Source organism: Rhinolophus ferrumequinum, chromosome 12 (assembly GCF_004115265.2).
Source record: "Rhinolophus ferrumequinum isolate MPI-CBG mRhiFer1 chromosome 12, mRhiFer1_v1.p, whole genome shotgun sequence".
Taxonomy (NCBI): Eukaryota; Metazoa; Chordata; class Mammalia; order Chiroptera; family Rhinolophidae; genus Rhinolophus; species Rhinolophus ferrumequinum.
This window is the reverse complement of record NC_046295.1, coordinates 47106713-47113756: the sequence shown is the minus strand read 5'-3', so window position 1 is coordinate 47113756 and position 7044 is coordinate 47106713. Positions and strand designations below refer to the sequence as shown.

Sequence of the window (7044 nt, the reverse complement as noted above, 5' to 3'; positions counted from 1 at the left end):
TTTTTAAGAGTGATAGAAATGTTCTATATCCTGATTGTGGTGTGGTTACATAGATGTATACTTTATTAAGACTGATGGAACTGTGCACTTAAAATTGAGGGTGTATTATAGTGTGTAAAATTATATCAAAAAAGTAGTTTTAAAGTTCTTGTGTATATGTTCCATGTTAGAAAAAACTAGACAAGAGAACTAAAAGTTACCTTTAGTCAAACACAAAAAAAGATTTGTATTTTATTCCTATATATCATTAAATAATTAAAACTTAAAATGTAAAAAGGAATCATATAAGATAAATGTATAGCAATCCAATAAAAGGCATGCAAGACTGCTAAAGAGAAAAGTATAAAAGTTTACTGAGAGAATAAAGATCTAAATAAATAGATATGTTCCTGCAGTAGAGTGCAAATATTTTAAAGATTTTAATTCTCTCCAAATGGATTTATAGATTTAAAACAACCTCAGCCACTCTCAACAGAATATCTGCTTTGTTTTGTGGTACTTGACTAGATGAAGGAAAGAGCCACGTAAAAGCCACATCACTCTTGAAGATAAAAAATAATTTTGGAGGATTTTTCTACCAGCTACCAAGAATTCTTACAGTAAGTATGACTGGTATTGCCTCAGAAGTAGACATAAACTGATGGAATGAAGAGTCCATCATGCATATTGTGTCAATACCAGGCTTATGAGAAAAGTGCCATTGGCAGATCAGTTGGAAAAAAACTGTTCAATATAGTCTTGATACAATTGGACAAAACAATTTTAACTCATACCATACATAAAAATATTACTTACAGATAGATTGAAGAGCTGTATGTGAATGGCAAAACCCTAAAGCTTTTAGGAGATAACTACAGTGGGTTGAATAGTGGCTCCCAAAAGATACATTCATCTGGAGCCTCAGAATATGAACTTAATTGGAATAAGAGTATTTGCAGATGTAACTAAGATACAATCTCTAAGATACAACAAAATGAGATTATCCTGGATTAGGATGGGCCCTTAATCCAACGATGAATATCTTTTATAAGAGAAAGAAAATAAAACTCAGAGAAAAAACACAAAGGAGAAGGCTGTGTGAATATGAAACAGAGATTGGAGTCAGGCAGCTCCAAGCCAGAGAATGCCATAAATTGCAGGCAGCCAGCAGAATTCTCACCAGAAGAGATTCTCTCTCTAGAGCCCCCAGAATGAACCAATACTACTGACATCTTGATTTCATACTTACGGACTCCAGTATTGTGCGAGAGTCGATTTGTTTTTTTAAGCCACCCGGTTTGTGGTAATTTGTTATGGCAGCTCTAAGAATAAATAACATGGGAGGCTATCTTCATGACCTCAGGGTAAGGTACAAGAAAAGCACTAACCGTAAAGGAAAAGATTAACTACCTTAAAATTCAAAGAGCCTCCTCCTTTGGCTCTGAGTAGCACCATGCAGTCAGCGCACGTGAGCACCTTACGAAAGAAGGTAAAAAGGAAACCAAGAAGAAAGTGGTTGACCCATTTTCTGAGAAAGACTGGTATGATGTGAAAGCACTAGCTATTTCAGTATAAAATATTGGGAAAACACTAGTCTCAAAAACTCAAGGAACCAAAATTGTATCTGATGGTCTCAAGGGTCATGTTTTTGAGGTGACTTTGGCTAATCTGCAGAATGATGAAGTTGCATTTAGAAAATTCAAGCTAATTACTGAAGATGTTTAGGGCAAAAACTGCCTAATTTCTATGGTATGGACCTTACCCATGACAGAATGTGCTCCGTGGTCAAAAAATGGCAGAACGTGACTGAAGCTCATGTTGATGTCAAGACTACCGATGATGGCTATTTGCTTCATCTGTTCTGTGGTGGTTTTACTAAAAAACACAATAATCAGGTTTGGAAGACCTCTTATGCTCAGCATCAACAGGTCTGTCAAATCCGGATGATGATGGAAATTGTGACCTGAGAGGTGCAGACAAATGACTTGAAAGAAGTGGTCAATAAATTGATTCCAGGTAGCACTGGAAAAGACATAGAAAAGGCCTGTCAATCTGTTTATCTGCTCATGATGTCTTTGCTAGAAAAGTCAAAATGCTGAAGAAGCCCACGTTTGAATTGGAAAAACTCATGGAACTCCATGGTGAAGCTAGCAGTTCTGGACAAGCTACTGGGGGTGAGACAGGTGCTAAAGTTGAACGAGCTGATGGATATGAGCCTCCAGTCCAAGAATCTGTTTAAAATTCAGACTTTTTATGGTGACAAAACCTATTCATGATGTTTTTAAAAAGGCCTGTTTTCATGAATAGATACTATGAAGAATAAAATGGCAAGCAACAGAGTGGGGAAAGCTATTTGTAATATATATATAACTAGCAAAAGAACAGGCACTTCACAAAAGAAGAAATCCAAATGCCCAGTAAACATATATAAAAGTGAAAAGTTTTATTAATAATAAGGGAAATAAAGTTAAAATGAAATACCATTACACACCCAGCAGATTGTTAAAGCCAAATAGAAAAAAATAGGTATATCACAAAATTTATTAGTAAAAAAGGGGAGCTGTTTGCACATATCTCTCATTTTAATACTTTCTACAAGGCAGTTCCACACTATGTTCGAAAACAAAAAGGATCTTAGATCCTAGCCCCTTAAATAAAAATAACTATTTAAATCCTTCTAGGAAGAAACTAATCTCTCTCTCTCCGTCTCTCTCTCTCTCTCTCTATATATATATATATATATAGATAGATAGATAGATAGATAGATAGATAGATAGATATCTATAGATATATATATATAAATAGATAGATAGATAAATAGATACAGATATATACAGATATATATGTAGATACATATCTGACTTATGGATATGTTTGGGACTCGGAAAGATTCTAAATGTCCATTTTGCATTGTTGTGATTTATAAATATTAACAGTTTTTCAACATCATGTAAGTTTTAAAAGTTCACTTTTAGAAACAAATAACTGAAACTGGATATACAGTATGTTGGGTAATAATTTGTGACTTAAGATCACAATGATGTGTTGGTCATGACGCTTACTGGTTCCCAAGAGTTGATTGTGTGCATCTCTTCCCAACTCTACAATCAATTATATCACATCACATTGATAATTGAAATTGGCCATGGTGGGAATATTCACACCATGGAAACTGGCAACAGATAAATGCTACAAACCAGCACCCCCACCACCCCAACCAGTCTATCAGCTTCTCTGTAAGGTACATCACAGCCTTCTAACTCTAAGGAACACTAGCCAGCACTATGCCTGAGGGCCATTTTAAACAGCAAAATCACCAACATAGGCAGAACAATGTTAAAATGTGGCACTAACTAGATTCTGAAAAGGATACTATTATAGTATGAAAGCTGAAACAAGAATGCAGGGCATCACCTTGTCTGACCTCAACTGGGAATGTGTGCATGAAGTGACTCATTTTTTGCTGCTCTGCACATGTCTACAAATGATTGCGAAAGCATTACAAATATTGATTTTGAGTTTATAAATGAATTTTAAGAAGCAGGCAAGTTCATAAATACGGAATTGTTAATCTAAAAATAAGCCAAAGTGAGCGGCAACAGCATTTATTTGCAATCAAAAAAGAAAAGCTATTGAGGAAGCACTGATTCTGGCAGAAGCTCAAATAATGTTCCAATTAGGAGACAAAGATGGGGGATTTATGAGAAAGGGGAACAATTACATCAATAAAAGGAAGGCATTTCTATTGGTACATAGTGATGTTAATTCTAAACACTGTTTTTAATTTTCAATCCAGTAGGCATCAGTCTGGTCTATCATACTAGCAGTCATACTATCTGCTTTCTTGTTACATTTACAAACAGTTTTTGGGGACACAATGTTGCTTTAGACCCAGTCCAAAGGTTATTTGGACTGTTTTAACTGTTGTATTGCCCTGTTTTAACACCCAGAAAGTTTAATCTGGGTACTACATGTCCCAGAAAGTTGACCCGTAAATTTAAGCATCATACCCCCTACAGCTGGCATTTTTGTAAGCCTTAGTACCTAAGTGAGTTTACTTTTCTGTAACTGTAAATTCTCCCAACGTGGGGAATAGGTACTTAATAAGAAAGATAAAAAAGGTTGCCATCTCTTAATTGAATACACGCTAAGTTATGAGAATCTCGTTCTTTAGAGCAGCATGGGAGTTTCAGACAAATGTAAATTGTTAGCAGTCTATGTTGGAAGACAGTTCTCCATCGGTCCATTGCATTTCTGCACATCCTGTGACAAGAGGCACTGACTCCTTTTGTTCAGGTCTATCATTTCAATGGTGTTTTGTATAGTTGAACAACCTTGGCAGATAGTGTCTGCCTCCTGGAGCAAAGAGCAGGTGTGCACACAGCCTTGGAAGGTAGTGTTCCCCTCTTGAGCAAAGGGCAGGCAGGTTTACTCCCTATTTTAAACGATTTGGGTTCTCTAAACTCAGAGTTCCTCTTGTAATATAAACCACTAAATGTACAGATGACACTGGTCCTCTTTGTGTTGCTCTTTGGGAACTGGGCCTTGGAGAAATGGTACATGGCAATGCTGATACTTTGCTTGCTTCTGTTGATGTGCAATAAGTAAGAGAGTCCTTTGTCCTTGACCTGGGATCCTTGTGTCTTCTGTCCACATCCATGAACTGCAGCAGGTTAACTTCTCAGTTTGTAAAAAGGGCAAGTAGAGGCGGTTATTGGATCAGCCTCAGGTTCATACTATTGTAACAGCTAGTTCTGTTTTGCCCTCTGTCCGACACCCGTGACAGAAATATGCATTACATTGAACATGAAAGTCCCAACTTAATGGGCAGAAACCAGGCAAATTTTTAGAACGTTGGCTGATTGGCTTGGGGGTAGGCATAAAAGGCTTGTTAAGAATCAACAATGAGGCTGTCCTTCAGCTCAGTTCTTCCCTCATCTAAGTATGCTAATCTTAGATCCAGAGATGACATCCAGAGATGACAGTAAAAGGTCTCAGATTTTTTTTCTTTGCAGTGCATTCAAACTTTTATAAGGAGCTTTGTTCTTAGAGAGATTTTCCTGAGGCAGACCAGTGTTCTTAGAGAGATTTTCCTGAGGCAGACCAATTCCTGTGGGAACCATAACTACAGCACTTAGATTAGTAATAAGGTTCTTACTGCGCCAGGTAGGGTTTATAATGCTGATGCAGTAACCCACTGAAGATTGAAAAACAGACCCAAAGAAACTGAATTTCCGGTGATCAGCCCTGCCATCAAGGGAAACTCCCACTAGCACTTACAGTTGAATTTAAGAGATGTTATTTTGATAATGGGGCAGTAAATGCCCCAGATTAAAGTGGACTCCTCAAAGTCATCAGCCAAAGGACAAATTCCAGCCACAGCCGGAAAGTATAGCTGTGGCTGCCACAGTTCCTAAGGCTGCAATAGTGTGAGCAACTGATGACTTTGCTGCCAATATAGGGCTTTGGTTGGACTGGAAACATTGGAAGTCTGGGTACGCAGCAGTCATCCACTGCACCTTGCTTCAGGCACACACACTCCTTTCCCACCTCTAGGTTACTCCTTCCTCCTCAGCCCCAACCTCAGCTGTTTTAAGGGAAAGATGATTAGGGGAGGGGCCAAACTTTTCCATGTCATCAAGGGGGATCAGAGTTCTGTGAGCCTGACACATATGCTGGGCAACCTTGGGGAGGAGAGGAACTCAAACTTGTATGGCCCTGCTGGACACAGAAGCCCAAGTCACCATTCTCCCAGTCCCGTGGGGGAGCTGGCACCTGGATCCAGCAAATGGGGCTTGGGCAGGGTTCACTGCATTGTTGCTGTTCCTTTTATGTCTGAATGTACAGTAGGAATTGATGTGTTGTGTACTTGTGTTTCCTCATTCCTGAAATGCCAGAGATTCTCCTGATTGGGAAAAGCTGCATGTAGAGAAGTGCTAGTGCCTTTGAGGCTCCACAGTTTGAGCTACAGGTCTACAGGACTGATGGTTTTGCCAACTGGAGCTTCTGACAAGGGGAGGCAGCCTCAATCTGGAGGTGTGCCTGGGGTTTGGACTCATAGCCGCCCTAGCATGGCTACCACATACACTTCATTTGAAAAGCAGCTATTAGCTTGCTGTTGAGCTCTTGTTGAAACTGAATACCTGACTGATAAAGGCCTTGTGACTCTCAGCTTAATACTCCCATTTGGGGGTGAGTCACCTTGAACCAATGACTACCAAGGTGGGAAGGGCTCAATAAGCCTTGCTTATCAAATGGAAATTATACAGGAATGCTGCTGTTCTGGTCCCAGTGGCATCTTGGCTTTCTATGCAAAGTGGCAGCTATCTCCCTGAGAGACTTTAGCATTTGCTTTCTCCCCCCTCTGGCTTTTCTGCTTGAAGCAAAACTGCTCACTCAATGGGGCTCTCAGTTCAGGGTTTCTCCTAACTGCCTGGGCCTGATTCACTATGGTTTGGCTACACTGAAACCTGTTCTCAGAGCCTTTGTGGCTGTTCACTTCATTGTTAACATGTAGAACCCAAAGTGGACATGGTCACTACACTCAGTGGGCAGAATTCAAGGCCATTCTCTTATCTCTGACCAATAGTCCTCGTAATGAACCTTGTTATATTTGTACTTACTCTTGGGTTGTTGCCAGTGGCCTAGCTCTTTGGTTTGCACTTGGAAAACTACAGACTTGCAGATTGAAAACACCTCCTGTTTGGGGCTGTGAAGTGTGGAAACAAATCACAGCTGCTGACCCAACCACTTCGGCCTCTCACGTAGATGTCTATGGTAGAGGCCATTCCGATGAGACTGACTGGAGTTCAGTTGCTGACAGAGCTGTTCACTGCCCCGATTGCCACCATTGCTGCCTGTGTCTGTCATTGTACTGGATGTGGTCCACACCCATCATCATAGAGTGGGCACAGAGAACAGGAATCTATGTTTTTGATACAAAGGCTATCACTGATTGCCAGACTTGGACCCCTGACAAAAGGTGATGCATCTGTCTCACAGGGAATGAGGCCACACTGTATGAATGTGGCCACCACCCACTCCTGACATATTGAGTACATTGGA

General features: G+C 39.8%; 1 pseudogene; it reads left to right on the top strand.

The window, feature by feature from the left end:
• The first annotated feature begins 1316 nt into the window (after positions 1-1316).
• Positions 1317-2218, top strand: LOC117031529 (40S ribosomal protein S3a-like; annotated as a pseudogene).
• Positions 2219-7044: the final 4826 nt, after the last annotated feature.